Below are 16,478 nucleotides of genomic sequence, written 5' to 3'. Positions count from 1 at the left end.
TCTCACTGCAGCCCCCAGGGAGGGTGGCAGTCACCACATGTGGTTTATCGGGGGGGTAACCGAGGTGGCAACGGGGCTGCGGGAACCCTCCTCCTGGTGTCGCCACCGCCGCAGCCGTGAGGAGATAAGAACCACAGCGGAACCGAACCGCAGACGGGCGGTGGGAGGCGCATCGCCCCTTGACGCATCAGGGGTCGCCGGGGCCGGGGGGCCCGGAGGTCCGGGCGCTCCCCGGCCGCGAGCCCGGCGCGGCAGCGGCCGCCGCCTTCCCGCCGCACCGCGCAGCCGAGCCCCGGCGGGGCGGGCGCACCGCCGCAGTGGCACCTCGGGCAGCCAATCCTGGCGCGCCGTCCCCGCCGCGTCAGCCAATCGGAACCGACAGCGAGAGATTGGGGGCGCCAAAGCCCCGGCGTGAATAAACCACCCGGGACCTGTGGGGCGGGGATGGGCGGGGCCGAGGCTTTGACGGGCGGCTCCTCACACCAATCCAAAGGCCGGACCTCGGGGCGCCTGGCCAATGGGCCGCCGGAGTAGGCGTGGCTGGCGGCGGGGGCGGGAGCGACGGTCGGGGGGCGGGGGCGGAGCGGCGGCGGCGGCGCTGCTCGGTGGCGACGGGCGGCGGAGGAGGCGCCGGAGGGAGGCGGCTGCGGGTAGCAGGTGAGCACGGCCGGGCCGCGATGCGGGGAAGGGCCTTCGCTGCAGCGGCCGGTGGTCGGAGCCGCAGGCGAGCGCGACGGGGCCGTGCCAAACCCCGTGGGGCGCGGGTGGGTCCGGCGGCGGGGGGGGGGGCGCCGGAGGCGGGGGAAGCTTGAGGGGCCGGAGGGGATGAGGGGGGGCAGGGGTACTCCGGGAAAGTGCGTGCGGAGGCGGCGGGCGATGTGGGGGCACCCTCCGGCCCCCGCCCCGGCGGGGCGCGGTGGGGTGGGGCGCGATCCCCCGGTGCGGCGGAGCGGGGGCCCGGCGCAGGTGGAGCCTGCGGGGGGCGGCCGCGGCACCGAAGGGCCCTGCGGGGAGCACCGAGCCGCCGGCCCGAGGAAGCGACCCCCGGGGCGGCGCCGCTCCCTGGGATTCTCCCGGGGCTGCCTCCCGTGCCTGCGGTCTCTCCTAGGCCTTGAATCCCGGCCAGGTTTCCGTCAGAGGGTCCCTCCGGCGCGGCCGCTCCCGGGCGCTTTGTACCGCTTGCCGCCCCTGCGTGGCCGTGGGAGCGAGGGGGCTCCGGGCAGCAGGGGCTCTCCCGAACCCGCTGCCCCGTCTCAGCTGGGGCTGGGCTCTGTGAACTTCGGGAGGCGTCGGGACGAGGCTTTTGGGCGATGGTACTGACGTCCCGGTCTGGCAGCGGGAGTTGTAGGGGAAAGGGCCCCGTGGGCAGCGGGGCTCGTCTCTTTTCACCCGGTTCGTGGCTTGGCCGGTGCCTCGGTGCGTGTGCGGCAGCTCGCCAGGCTGCACAAAGAACAGGCGGCCGGGTTCGGCCCGTCCTGCGGGCCAAGGAGGGATGGATGAGCAACAGCGTGCGGGGCGGGGGCTGCGGTGCGCCCGGGGAGCATCGCCCCGCTCCGCGCTCGGTCGGTCACGAAGGGTTAAAATGCAGCTCCCGTTCGGAGAGCCCTTAATTCCTTTTATTGCGCTCTTGGAGATGAACATTCTTCAAGAATGAAATGATTTATCCCTCACAGTAGAGTTAATGTCTTGCAGCAGCTCTGATCTACAACTCCTTCGGTCCAGTAGATTTATATAACCTGCTCATTAATGGTTTATGAAATGATAAGGGAGCTTTTCTGTTTGCTGATGTGTTTTGTGTGTTGTTATCAATATTTCCTAATTCAGCTGTCCGGAGTAGGAGAAGCTTATAGTTGTCAACAATGTATATTTCTACCATTTAAAGGATTTCATTTTGCTCTTGTTTTGTATTTTTGATCATTCTGCATATCAAGATAGGCTCCTGAATGAAGAGAGTGAATAAAATGGAAGGCACAGTCATTCTCTTTGGCTACAGTAATACTCTAAGTATGACTTGTAACAAAAAATGTAAATATTTAAATGGATTTCTGACTCAGTTCTATTTGACTTATTGATCTATAGTTACTGCTAAAATGGTCTTTATGATTATGCGGAGTTAATAGTTACCATAGAGAAAGAGATTGTTTTTCTGTTCATCAGTGAGTGTTTTCCATTTCTTCATCTCTTGGCAATTGTCTGTGGAAGTGCTGTTTTTTTCCCCTTAGCAAAAGTCTTACAGAAGAAATAAGGATGTGAACAAAGTCCAAAACAATGAATTTCAGATGTGTTCATTCTTGCCTGTGATTCTAGGAGTCTTGGTACCCTGAGTTATCCTACAGTAAAGGCTTTTTAATCTGTAATTGCATATAGTGTTGGTTTTAAGCCTCAGTGAAAATTTAGATTTACAGAACTCTAAACCTAACACATAAAATATTTTTTTCCTAAAATATACATGAGAAATGAAATTCAAATGAACAATTTAAATCCTTACTAGCAGAAAATTTATTTTTTATCCTTGGAATTACTTTCCTGCATTTATTATTTAGCTTAAATGTGTGGAAACTGAAGGCGCATGTAAACTAGATAGAGTAGACAAGTTTGTTTATGTTTTCATGTAGTGTTGTGAAACCTTCTGATTTTTTGTTAGCAGTTTGGCAGCATTATGCATTTGGGAAGAAACCTAAACCAACAAGCCACATTGGGCTCTTAAAACTTGCCAGACTTCTAAATCTTACATTTTGTAGTTTGATAGAGCTGCTTGGTGTCGGAATGATCTGTAAGTAATTTTCTTTCCTACCATAACGGGTATGATGGATTAAAAACTTTCTGAAACGGTACTGGAAGTCTTTGCAAAAGTGCTTCCTTCCTCAGGAATTGAAGCTATTGGGAAAAATATACTGTAGTAGATTTTTTATTGTGTGTTTGTGAGAGCCTATTACAGCACTGTGAAGTATGTCTTGAATTCTGCCTATAGCTGGTTTTATTCCACTAGTAATATTGATGGAACTGCATAGCACTGGAAAAAAAATGCTCTAATGCTATAGAAATGTAATCTTTTGTACTCTGGAAAAGATGTTTTAAAGAAGCTGTCAAGTAAGAGACTGGCAGCCAAAGCTGGTCTTATTGGTGACTTTTTAGTTGTATCCTACTTACTGCACTCATCTACTTGTCTGACACTCTGCTGACTTTGTTCTTTCTTTAGGGGAGGGGTGAAAGTTCACTTATAGTTTTGTTCTCCCAGCTTATCAAGCAAGCTTGGTTTAAACTCATATGAAATCTTGTCCTTAGTCTTGTTTTTGGAGTTTGCTTTGATTGGTGAACATATATTAAAATTACAGCTTTCTTGTTAAGTCTCAACTGATCTCAAAATATTAATAAGTGAAATTAGACCACATTGCCTTTCTTTTCCTGCAGAATACCAAGCATAAATTCAATCAAGCTAAGACTTAACATGTCCTCTACAGTCATATTATTGAATTACCACCACAGCAGCTTTGATTTTTCTGCCGATGCTTTCACCAAAAGGATCTGTTTTCCCCTGTTAGTCTTTCTTTGCTGATCCAGCTGAAAATGGCTGTACAGAAAAATGTTAAGCTTCAGTTGGATCAACTGCCTGAACTGACTTCATGGCTATACAAATGTTATTGCTTGCATAGGAGGAGGAGGAGGCTGTGACCACTCTTTGCTGAAGCAGCTCAATTTTAGTTTTGCCTAATAGTCCTGCCTTGTCAATAGACTTGGCAGCTTAAACTGAAGCTGTGGTGGTTGTGTCTCCTTCTTGACTGTGCATCTTCAGATGCTGGCAAGGAGACCTTTGTTGCTCTGAGTTAAGTGAAGTCAGGGAGTTAATCAGGTGTTTAATTGCTTTTTTTTGTTTTGTTGAATTTTAGCTGGATCATATATCTGAACTGGCAGATCATCCAGGTTAGGGAGTGGAAATGGGACTTAGGTTGAAGTGGGGTTGGAGATGGGGCTCTGATTGAAATTTCCTGGAGCTTTTCTGGAACCATACATTTCCATCAACATGACCTGTGTTAACAAGGACTTATAGCAAAGTGTTTCAAGCTGGTTTGGCAGGTAAAAATCACAATAAATTGGAGAGTGTTCTTCCATTTCTCTCAGCTGGCATGTTGATGTGGGTGGCAACAGTAATGAGCAGAGGATTCAGAACTAGGGATGTGCTCAGCACAGTAACCTCAGACTGACACAGCTGTGTCTGGAAGGGGATTTGTTCTCATCATAAGGGTGGGATCCATCAAATGCTCATTTTGAACTCATGTTCTTTATGGTGTATAGTTAAAACAGATGTTGCATCAGAAAGAACACAATTTTAATAATAAGCAAGATCAGGAAGACTTTTCTGTTCTGCTGTGCAGGATGTGGCTTTTGTTGTTATTTTGTGGGTTTTGTTTGTTTTTTTCCTTGTTTCCTTTTCTTTTTCTTCATTTTTATTGAGCAAGACTTGCAATTGGCAGATACTAGTTTGGATGTATAAATGGCATCAGCTGCAGTTAGACATTCATCCAGACTTCTCTGAAGCATGTAGTTAGGAGATAGCTCTGAAAATGTGAATTGCTTTGTTTGGAATTTGTCTTACATAGTTATTCTTTGTGGAATCCTGGTGTTCTGTAGTAGTAATTACCAGATGTGATGGCTTTAAGATGTTTCTGGATGGTAACTTTGGTTTCTGCAGAGTTGTGACTGTAAGTGTGTCAGGACAAATTCATTTGTGTGTGAGAAATTGCTTAAAAAGAATATGCATGCCAAAATGTAAAGGTGCTCTTGAGGAAAATATAAAGCCATTAATTTCAGAGTCTGGGGATCTGAAACAAGCTCTTGGCTTCTTTGAGTACTGAGTCTGTAGGATTTTTGAGATTTTGCTGGTGGGCTTTGATACTGAAGCCAGAACCAAAGGTGTTACCTTTCTAAGTGAAACTGTGGTTTCAAGTACCGTGTATTAAAACTTGGACCAAACCATTTGGAATCTTTTTCTGATTACCTTTCCTTTTCTGGGAAACAACAAACTCGAACTTCCTGGTGAACTGGATTATAAGCAGTACTGTAGGTATTACCTAGAGAGTTTACTCTTCAGAACTGCTTTCTGTAGGTGTGTACTTGGTCATTGGCCTGGGCTTGTTCACTGATCTAAGAGCTGCAAATGTTACTGAGACTAAGAAAAAACCATGTACTTGGCCAGAACCACTCTTACTGCATGCTAGCTGTTCTGTTTGGATGTGACCACTCTTAATTAGTTTATTTTCCTGGGGCAAAAACTCCAAGCATCAATGATGTCTCCTTCTTTTAATGTTGTTTCAACTTCATTAATGCAATTCAAGCCTCTGTTGAGGCTCTACTCTCAGTGGTGGAGTGATTTTAGACTGTTAAAGAAGTTTGTTTCTGTAATCCACCAGGACTGGAGATACCTTGGCATTTTCAGTGCTGTGCAGTTTGCTGATGGGCACCACTGAGCATTAAGAGCCAAACTCTCCTCGGTATTCAGTGTGCCTTGTAGTGCTGAGTGGCTCATAAATGCTTGGATCTTTAGTTAGCTGATATCTTTGTGTGTTGCCTTAAGATTTTGAGTGAGGGTAGTCTTTTTTCAAAGACATTAATTCATCAACTGCTGTAGTAAAAATCTGTGGAGACATGTGAAGGAATTTGTTCCCCATATGGAGGAATGACACAAATAGAAACGTGGTTCACAATTAATATAGGCTGGGTCTAGCTTTTGTTTAGTAACTAATGATACAAGTGTTGGATTTATGTTTTCCCACAGTATAAGGGAAAAGCGTGTTCCTGCCTTCCAAATGTGTTTAACAGCAAACTTCTAATTTTGTTCTTGGGTGTTTTTTTCTGGAACCCAGTAGCATGAGACCAGTTCACATGAAGCAAGGAGCTGAATACCATAGTCTCATGAAACTTAATTGCCTTTTTTTTTTTTCCTCTCTCTGATATTTGTTTCTTCCTCAAATTTATTTAATCTAAATTCTGTGGGGAAAAAACAGTGGGTACTTTTTGTTACAAAAAGACAGTTGTTATTTAATTTGTACAGGTGGCTGTAACTGTAGAACTATAGAGCTCTATCGGTTGTGCTTTGGGGGTTGTAGCTTCCTCATATCTCAGCTGTGGGTCAGATGAATTTTCCAACGTTTTCCTGTGTTTTACTACTACTATGCCTTTAGCATATACTTTTTTTTAAGGCTAGCTATTTTATTGTCAGGGTCTGCTTAACATGGTATTTCTGTTGACTGTTTTTGATTTAAAAGATTGAGATGTGACAGTGTTTCCAAAGAGCCTGTGAGGCTTAATCTGGTCTAAAAAGTCCGAGAAAGAATTTACCCATCATTAGTGTAGTACTAGTCAACGTTTAGTGCTTTGGGCTGGGCTGGGGTTCCTGTGCAATTTCTTCCTTGTAGTTCTGATCAGTGCAGAGTCTGTATTTATGTTGAGCCATCACATTTCAAGTTGAAATGTACATCTAATTCCCTAACCCAGTCTGAAAATCTGAATATGAGAATTAGGTTGTCTAGTTTAAGGTCTTACATAAACCAGACTTTACAGGATTCAGTAGCTGTGGTATTGGTTTTGCTTTTTGCATTTTAGCACATACCTACTGATAGAGTGGCTTTTTGGGGTTTTCTTTCCTTCCCCCACTGCTATTCATTCATAGCAGTGTTTTGCTATGGATGAATATAATTACTTGGTTGGGAAAAAAAAAGTTTTCCACAAAATGGCTTGCCTTCTTCTGTAGCAAACTTTCTCTCACTTGCAGGAATTTGGTTGATTTGATAGTGTATTGCTCTTTCCTCTCCTGCATTTCAGGCAAAAAAAAAAATTTCAAAAAACCAAATTATGTATTCAGAGGTAAAAAACATTTTTTGGAATGTGATGTGTCCTGGAATTTTCTGAGATGCTGGATCATAATTTATCTTCAGTTGTGTCTGATGACAGCTAAACTTCTTACACTTCTGAATTGCAGTTCAACATCCCAGGACTCTCTGATTGTATATTCCTTTCTTTAATTGAATATGTGATTTGCTTTTTCCAGGTTTGTTTTCAGCAGGATCGGCCCCTGTTTTCACTTCTGCAAGCACCCTGGAGCTTTGGGTCAGGGAGGACAAACAGAGGGGGTGTCCTGTTGCTAAAAGGAAGTGACATGGATCCGGTGCCGGATAATGTAACCATGATGTAGTATATTTTGGAAATGGTCCTGCCCACCTGCCTCCCTCACCCTCCAAAGATCTCGCCTGAGATGAAGATTGTGCATTCAGGAGCTGTTCCCTGGAACAGTTTCTTCTAGGTACATAAGTGATTTCTGTGGCACAAGTAGTGATGGCTCTGTCCTTTTTCAGTAGAGAAGCATCTGTAGGTCCAATTATGTGAGCTGCTGATGGTTTTGTTACAGAGATGGGAGAACATCTTGGATCCATCAGTGACAGGACATCTCCAGATACTGTCACATTGTTTTGTTGTCTGCTTCTAGCAGATACCAAGATTTTGTTTAAACCAACTGGGTCCTACTCACTGCCTTGGCTCTTGCTCCTCACATAGTACATCACAGTCTACCAGTCTGAATTAGTTCTGCCCTTTCCATAATGGCCCTAGAAGTTGGAGTTTCTGTTAGTAAAGGCTGTGCAGCCATCTGAGCACAAGTATAAAGGGGTAACTAAATTGACATCTTTATTTTTTATGGCGTTAGATCAAGTGAGAAAAGGAACTGACTGGTGTGGGCAGAGTGTAGGCAAATGCTAAAATGATTAATATGGTGATAAAGAATACACAGTTTATCTTGTTAATGTTACCTTAGGGAAAAGAAGAGTAGTCCTAAAATCTTCCTTCCTTCAGATTTTCTACAAGGAATGGGAAATATTTTTCTGACAGAGGACTGTTTTTTTGTTCCCCTTCACACATTATTTCTGGCTCCAGTTACATGTAGAAATAAACAAACATGCTTGCTTCAGTCTTATGTGGCTTTTACACTGGAAATGATTGCTTATTGTTCATCTGTTTCAGTGTTTAGTCTAGGTAAATGCTGCACTTCTTGTCCCCTTTCAGAGTCAGTCTTTCAGCTTTCTAATATTTCTTTGCTGTGAGGCACATCATGTGTTTAAAAACCGATCAGTTGCAGCTGAAATAGGTGCTATCATGAAATAACTAATGATGTGTTGACTCATGTATGAGAGATGACACTGCATCCGGTCTAGTTCTGTACAGAGATACCAGATCAATCTGCTGTGAGTTGTCCCAGTTTCTTCAGTGGAAAGGGACTGGCATCTGCCAGTCTTGCATTATATCACCCTCAGAGTATGGGGACTGCTTTTCTTTGGTAGGTGTAAAATGTCTATAGCTGTCATATTTTGAAATTTACATAAGTCTTAATTCCATCTTCCATCCAGGATTTGATTTCAGATACACTTCAGGACATAGATAATTCATGCAGTTGATGACCAAAAATTGTGGGTTTATACTGCACTTTACTTGGTTTTCTATGTGGTGCAGTATTTAAGGCATGTATGGCTGTCGGAGCTCTAAACAATACTGGTTTAAAGCTGTAGGCCTATTTTTTGGGATAATCTCATTTCATAAATTTGGGGATGGTACTGGTGTGAAACACGCTGGGAATTGCTTCTCTGCACAACAGTTTACATGGAACTGTGAACAGCCTTCCTACTCAGGACTTCATAGCCCTTGAGACCTAAGCAATGAGTTGTATTGAATTCTGGTAATTCTTAGCTCTTGCTTCTTTTGGGCACCTCATTGTTATTGAAGACAGTGATTAGTTTAGGGATGTAGAAAGGATGGTCTTGGGGATTTTTTTAGTTTTTTTTTTTCCCCCAGAAGCACCACATTCAGTGTTTTCATCTTTTAAAAAACAAACACAGTTTGATGCATTAGGTATCAGTAATGAGTACATATTTATCTTCAATATGCTGTTTACCAAGTAATGTTCCCCTAGTAATCCTGGTATGCAGTGTATAGAGACCAGTCTCACTTATGTGTAGGTGTTAAAACAAGCTGCATTACTGTATTAAATTAGGTATGTCATAATTCTGTGTTTACTTTGGGGACTTAATTATCTGCTGTTTTAAATTTGGAACTGGGTTACAGAAGTTCCTGAGTTTTAATATTAATTCTTTCATGTAATTTAGAAGTTGTTTTTATTTTTCTGGAGATGGGAAATTGTGTCCCCCTGTCCTCCCCACAGGCCTTTAGTCCCAATAACATTTGCAAAGCGCTTAACTAAGAGAACTGTCATTAATACATATTATTTCTGACATTATATATATTATAATTTCCTATAGGAGTTGAGATCATTCAAGTTCATATGCATGGAAAATGTGTTAGGTGATTACTGTTTAGACTGTAACATATTTCATTACTCTGTCTTGTCCACAGCAAAATTAGGGAGGTTCTTCACATCCACTTAAGGTTTTTATGTCTGATCTGTTTGGGTATAGAAATATCACTTGGCTTTCATCTGAAAGGTGATCAGAGTAGTTTAACATACTTAAAATTCACCTTTACGCTGTAATAAGTCTAGATCATTGTATAGTGGTCTTAAATAAAGGAAGAGAACATTTCTTCTAACTGAGACTAATGGAACATCTGAATATCAGAAATTCAGCTCATCAGAAAGGGGAAAAGGCAGGGCAGTAGCAGATTGTGTAATTTTGTGAAATCAGTGAAGTAAATCCAATGTGAGGGACTTGATCAAAATAGAATTCTCATGATACACAGGAAATGGTTAATGATGCAGCACAGGTTCATTGAGAAGGAAGGTGGTTCATGGATCCCCTGCTGTTTTCTTTTCCTTTTTACTTTTTTTTTTTTTTAAATTTATTTTTCAATTTTCCTTAATCTCTTTCCGTAGAAACTTCAAGGTGAAAGATGCAGGTTCTAGTAGTGAAAGGCAGACTTGTGAGATCTGGCTTAATTTTTGTTTTGTTCTACAGATGTATTCAGTGATGGGTTATTTGTGGTTAAATCCAGAAGACTTAAATTTTTCCATGTTAACATTTAGGTTCTTGCTATGCCAAACTCCAAGTGAATCATGTTTTAGTTCTCCTGTGTATGGTGGAAAGTTAGACATGGAAGAATCTCATGGAAATGAAAGGGTATTTACTGTTTAGTGTAGAAAATAAGACAGAGTCTAGACTCAAGTCCTCTTACTTTATAGCTTATAACCCTTGGGATTTATAGTTGTGTGCCTCCTTGGAAGTTGAAAACATTTCTGTGGTTAATGGGTTATTCCTTCTAACACATGCGCCGCTAGTCAGGGTTATGACATGCAGAGAAGCAGACAAGGGGATGAGCTGTTAGCTCAAACGTGTATTCCCAGCCAGTCTGTTCACTAACAAGTGGTTTTGATCCTGACAGTGACACTAGTGGGGATATCTTAAGTATGACCCAGGCTATCTTATGAACTCTTAACCTGATTGCTGCCTCTGGAATAACTGTTCTCACTGTCCATTGTGTACTTCTGCTGTGCCTTTTGTATTTGATTTTCTCATATACCGTAACCATTCAATGAAACCAGCACAAGGTATTTTCGGCTGCTTTGGTGAGCTGGATTGGCTCCAAGTGGTCTGGGAAATGCTGTCTAAGGAAGAATGGGAACTAGGGGAGCACTGGGCAGTGGGGTTGGCATAGCCACCTCCTGCAAGCTTCTTTTAAATGTGAGTCGTAATTAAAGTTCTCCAGTGGAGGGAATAGAGAAAATAATTTACAGATAGTTTAACTTAGCTCGATTTCCCTCTGGAAGTAGGATGCTGGTGATTTTTGAGCAAAGGAAGTTGTTTGTGTGTTTTGAGAGGGCAGGTTGCACAAAGTAGTAAACAAAAAAGGAGCTACCCTTGTGAAAGTACAGTGTTTCAACTTTTTTTTTTGAGGGGAAAATGTTTCATAGCATCACTTTGAAGGTGCTCCTCACACACACACAAAAAAAAAAAAAAAAAAAAAAAAAAAAAAAAAAAAAAGGGAAATAAAGGATGTACTGGACTAGAGAATTGGGCCAAGGGCAAGCATAGCCCTCTAGCCCAGTTGTGAGGGCCCCTTCTCAAGGAAGTGAGAATGGTGGAATTAGTGGTGACTGACTTGGGGACTTTTTTTTCCTCTCTTTAGTGTGTGGATGTAACACTCTCCTCTTGGTGTGTTTTTTTTTGCTCTAAATGAGGGCTGCTTGGTCAAGTGGCAGTAAGTTAGTGTTATGTGGATAGGGGTGAACTGCACAGCCATGATTAGAGGGAACAAGTGCTGGGCTTGCATATGAACAGGTCCATTAGAGAATTTCACTTACACAGAACCTTGAGCAATGGCAAAGTTTAGGCTGTGAGAGGAAGGAGGTTATTACTTGTGGTCCCTTAATTTGTGTTTTCATCTCACCCTCTTGCTGACTGCTCTTGCTGCCTCTCTGGGGAAGGAGGAAGCAGCTTTTGTCTATGTAGTCTACCTACAAAACCTTGTTTATTTCAAGAGCCATCTTTGCAGAGATAGCTGAGCATTGATTTTTTGAGACTGATGCTTTAATGGAAATAAGCATGCATATGTTAGTTTCCAAAATGTTTTCATTTAATCAGCTCTTGCTTTCAGATAGGCTGCATTGTATTTCTTCCTTTGAAACCCTGAGGCACCAGGGAGTGCAGGTGCAGCAACTTGCCTCAACTGTTCAGTGTAATCTGTAGAATTCCATCTTTCACTTGTTAAAGATGTAGAACCAGCATTTCACTGTATCTAACATGTTACAGGCAGTACTTGTGACGTGGTCACTCTGTTACTGTGTTCTAAGTGAAGCATCCTTTAAACAGTAACTTATTTCTTAGCAAAAGGCTGTAGCAGTACCAGGTGCCCACATCTGGACTGGGAACATTGTAGCTGATTATCAAGCTGTTAGTCTCCAGAGTCTGCCAAGAGCACGGAGTTTTTAGAAAAAAATATTTAAATAGCCTTTGTAAAGGAAACAAAATATAAGTGAGTTTAATTAAGCTGGAAAATGAATCAGCATTGCCAATTTTTAGGGAGATAAACACCTTGTATTTATGGAAGAGCTAAAGAATTTTAACCATGAACAAAATGCTCCATGATTATATATTCAGGAAACTTTATTTGGGTAGGAGGAAATATTTTAATTTCAGTCTGCTCCAGCCAACCTTTCTGTAATACTCCATGATGTTAAATGCCAAGTAATGACTGTTTGTAGAAGTTATTTTGAAGTAAACTTGCATGTTCCATATAAGCTGGGAGAAGAAGCTGAATATTAAGTACACTTTGATCTGCTTTTGTGATAAAGATGCCTGCTGTGTTTATTCAGCTATACTTTGGTACTTTATCCTTACCATTTCTATGGAATTTTCTGACTCTGTTAGTCTAAATTCTCCTGTTTCTCTGAAGAATGGTGATTGAACTTTTCGGTGTGCAGGTCTGACTTTAAAAAGGCAGTAAAATAGCAAGGTTTGAAACACATTGCTTCCCACTTTTATTTTGGTGATGTGGACATCTGATCTAGAAAAATCTTAATGGAATTATGCGTAGTTTGATTATTAAAATTAATTTTGCTCCAAACTTCCCAACAAAACTGTCAACTGTCACTTCCCAACATAACTGTTGTAAATTCAGTTTTATTATGGATGCAGAACTGTGTGTGCTATTGTAAAGCCTGGATGCTTTTGCCATTTAGACACTGTAATCTATTCCTGCTGTTTGTTTTAAAATCCTCTAAATATGATAGTATTTGTAATTTACTAATGGGATGTTAGTTGTGCATAAACTGTAGTAGGAATGGTCAATTGTGAGAAATGAGTGTATACTTTTCTCCCTACCCCCTTCATTCTGGTGTGTGACACTAAATTGACAACTTACTTGCTGGGGCACAGCTGTGATTTGACTCTTTTTGCCTAATGGAGTTGTCAGGTCTCCTGTGTGTTAATGTTCTCAAGCTGATCCAATAAGCTGTGTGTGTGTGTTGGACAACTCTTATGTCTAAAGAAATGAAGGGTTATTTGTATTACAATGTCTTAAAAAATGGCTATTCTGTACTTCAGGAGAACCTTTACCAGTTATTCTAGTAATTAATAAATATGTATGGACAGGCATTCAGATTTTTAAAATCGGAGGCTTATCTGTGATAAACAAAACAGATTTGGGTATTTTGTCCTTGTTCTGCTAGGGCATAAGATAAAAATTCCTTCTTAATTTGGCAAGCAACTCTTGCATTTTTTTCTGAACATGTTGTTTTTTGTTTTTTTATTTTGACTTCCTTGGTGCCTTCATCTCTGTGAAATAGCTTGTACATGGGCACTAGTGTGCTGCTGACAGGTGTCAGAGTGGCCTGGGTGAAATGAAGTGTGAGACTTGTGCTTAGGTGTGGAGATAGCCCTACAGATACAACTAAAGAAAAGAGCTGCAGAGAAGTCTGAGCCTGAGGAAACCTATAAGTAGTGGATGCCTTTGAGCAGTATTTAATACAAAGGAAATGTTAGGGTAATTAAGGTGATTGATAATCTAAGTTATTAGCTGACATCTTCTCTCCTGAAGTGATTACTTATGTAACTAATTTGATTTTCTTAAATTATATAGTGAGAATGAATTGTCTTTGAGTTACCTTCAGTCTAGCTAGTTTTGTGGTTTAATTCTAACTAGCCATTATTTCAGGTTCTGTGTTCCAATGCAGCTTCCCTAAGAAGAAGCTTTTCACTATAAATATGAACAGGTTTGCTTCAAAGTGAAGAGCTTTACAGAAATTGAAGTGGGAAAAAGGCTGAGAGTTCAAAGTGAGAATGCATATTAGTGGAAACACTTGTGTGAGGCTTTTGGAGAGCAGCTTTTGTTTGAATCTGAACTAGTATGGATGAAGTCCACCTTTTTATAGTTGATATTTAAAGGTTTTTTCCTACTTATTTCATAAAACTTGATCATGAAAAAAATTAATTTTCTTCTTGTCAAACCTGCTTTTCCATTATTCTTCAAGTGGGAAAGCTTAAAACTTGTAGAAAACTTGAAAGGATAGATCGTAGCCTGGAAAGGCACATTTTCATACTGAGAAGATGAAACAACATTTCCTGCTTCTTTCTGTATACTTGCTCAAAGCAGGCAGAACCTAAGAGGAAGCTTTTACCTGAGTATGGTTTCCAGTTCTTGTGCCTTTTGACCAGCACCCTTCTTCTGAGTGTTTTCGGGAGGACTTTGCTGCTCTTTGCTGCTGTAGCTCAAAGATCAGGTTCTGGTTTCAGAGTGATTGCTAACCTACGGGCTGACTAAATTGTGCAAGGGAAGATTTTCTTCAGAAGTACTGGAGAAGTCAGTGCACAGTTATTTTCCATTAGGTGGCTTGTTTCATTAGTACGAAGATAATGGTGTCTGCACCTAAGAATTACTCAGACCATGAGTAAAGGTTTGGGTTGCTTTAAAACTCTTGCTGTTCAAGGTAGGTTCTGCCTCGTGGCTCTCGGGTCCCACGCTACATTACAAAAACAGCGATCCTGGCTGAGGCAGGTATAGAACAAGTCTTTTCTTCCTCCCACGGTTTTATTTTAAGTTTGAGCTTTTTTTTTTTTTCTTCCTTCATTTTCAGGGGTTAAAAAATACAGTAGTTCCTGAAGACAAAAAGGGTGTGTTCAAAAGATACTTCAAGGAGAGAAAATAAATATAAGAAATTAAGTAACTAGGGGTTTTAAGTACATGGTGAGGACTATCTATTTAAATAAAGGTGATTTGCAAAGCTTCTGTGTCTTTTTTTTTTTTTTTTTTTTTTTTTTTTAATGGATTCTGGAGCCACAACATCTACTTTGATTCTTTGATTCTTTTAAAATAAATTCTGGATACAAAAGTGAGGGAAGGATCTCACAGTTATGACAAGTAATAAGTCTGTAATTTCATTTTGCAATTAGTTCCGTCATGTCGACTGAAGCTTTTAATGCTTACAAATTCAGTACTGTTCATTATTAATATAACAATTAGAATTTGTGTTAAAACAGCTAAACACACAGAAATCCTCTGTCATTGGCTTTACTGAGAGTGAAGATATATCCACTGAAGCAGACAACATAATTCTTAAATGCTGGCTAAAATGGAAAGTAACTATGACTGAAAATGAGTAATGTTCTTCAACTAACAAGACTTAAAATATGAAGTCTGTAGGAATCCTTCCTCTAAAGGCAGTTTCATCCTGGTTGCTAAGAGAGAATCTTGGGTCAGTTGGTAGCAGTAGAAATGGAAAAATGGCCATTTCCAGTTTGTCCACTGAGCCTCAGCTCTACTGGGATGATGGCAGTGTGAACCACAAGTGCCTATTGACTGTTCTTAGAGGGTATTTGGTGTTTCTATTCTGACTATAGGAGGCTGAAAGCAAGCTGATGCTACCCAAAAAGAGTGTTAGAAGCACTAAGAGCCTTTTAGCAACAGGTAACATCAGCTTTTAAGAAAAGGGCTTGTTTTTTGGGTAAGATAATTTTAAAAGTCATTGTTTTAGAACTGCTACCAAACAAACATGAAGTCTTCATCTTTAGAGAAGCTTTGTATTAGTCTTCTGCCTTAGTACAGCTTTCAGTCACAAAATGGAACTTAAAAATAGTAGCTATATAGTGAAAAGAATATGTATGTCTGGAGACTGGGTAATGTGCTGATACTGAAGCAGTTTGATATTTGGTATCCTTATATCTGGCACTCTTGGAGAAAGAAATTTGCTGTGAAAACAGTGAATTTATCAGTAGAATTTAAATCTAAAATGTGCAGACTTGGAAAGTAGATTTTCCTTTTAGAGTAACTGGTTGTGAAGGCAGTTTGTCCTTCACAGAAAGGTAATATGTACAGGTAGCCAAGACATACTGGACAATAGCGGTGGAGAAAAGTGATTGTATTTATTCATGATCACTTCTGCTGTGCTCTCGCACTTGAAGACAGTTGAGGTGTTCAGGACAGAAGGGGCTGAATTTTCACATTTCCTTCACTTTGTTAAACTGAGTGTTCATAAAAATGTATATTCTGATGAAGTAGGACTAAGATAAGGTCTAGTAATTGTTAACAATTAAAAGTGCCAAGTTCCAGTCACATACAAGTGTTCACTTACATCTGCATTAAAGAAATCTTGTCTGTCTTCTTCTTTAGTTGTTTGAATGAAGGCAGACATCAATTTCTTTGAAACTCTCAGTATAATGGATCAAGTGTTTGAAAGATTTGCTTTAATAACTGGGAGAGAATGTTGCCAAGATCCAAAGGGAATTGTGAAATGCAGTTTAGTAATCAGTGCAATGTGTTTTAAATTTAGTCCCTGAAGTCTGCCTAGAAGATAAACTATGGTATTAGGGAAAGCTGTTGGTGTTAATAAAGTCACAAACTAGAAAAGCAAAGACAGACTTAATTTAGCATTTACCATTTGATTCCCAAAAATGTATGTAGCTGTACTGAAACAATTGCTTTCATTGGCAAGATTGCAGTTTACCTTCTCTCATTGGGTTGTGTTACCTACCTTAATTATACTTGACCATGAA

The 16,478-nt window shown here is 41.2% G+C and overlaps 1 protein-coding gene across 10 annotated transcripts in view; it reads left to right on the top strand.

Moving 5' to 3' along the window:
- The first annotated feature begins 552 nt into the window (after positions 1-552).
- The window catches only part of NUMB (NUMB endocytic adaptor protein), an 89,629-nt gene continuing 73,703 nt past the window's right edge, over positions 553-16,478 (top strand). For 7 of the 10 annotated variants that reach the window (XM_021533571.2, XM_021533570.2, XM_021533569.2 and 4 more), the window contains exon 1: positions 553-657. The gene's annotated coding sequence lies outside the window, so the exon portion shown is untranslated. Of the gene's footprint in view, positions 765-16,478 lie in introns of all 10 variants that reach the window. The other 3 variants (XM_021533565.2, XM_021533564.2, XM_021533567.2) reach the window with 2 other exon arrangements.

This window comes from Lonchura striata, chromosome 6 (assembly GCF_046129695.1).
Source record: "Lonchura striata isolate bLonStr1 chromosome 6, bLonStr1.mat, whole genome shotgun sequence".
NCBI lineage: Eukaryota > Metazoa > Chordata > Aves > Passeriformes > Estrildidae > Lonchura > Lonchura striata.
Note: the sequence above shows the minus strand (reverse complement) of the source record. Positions and strands in the feature narration are given on the sequence as shown.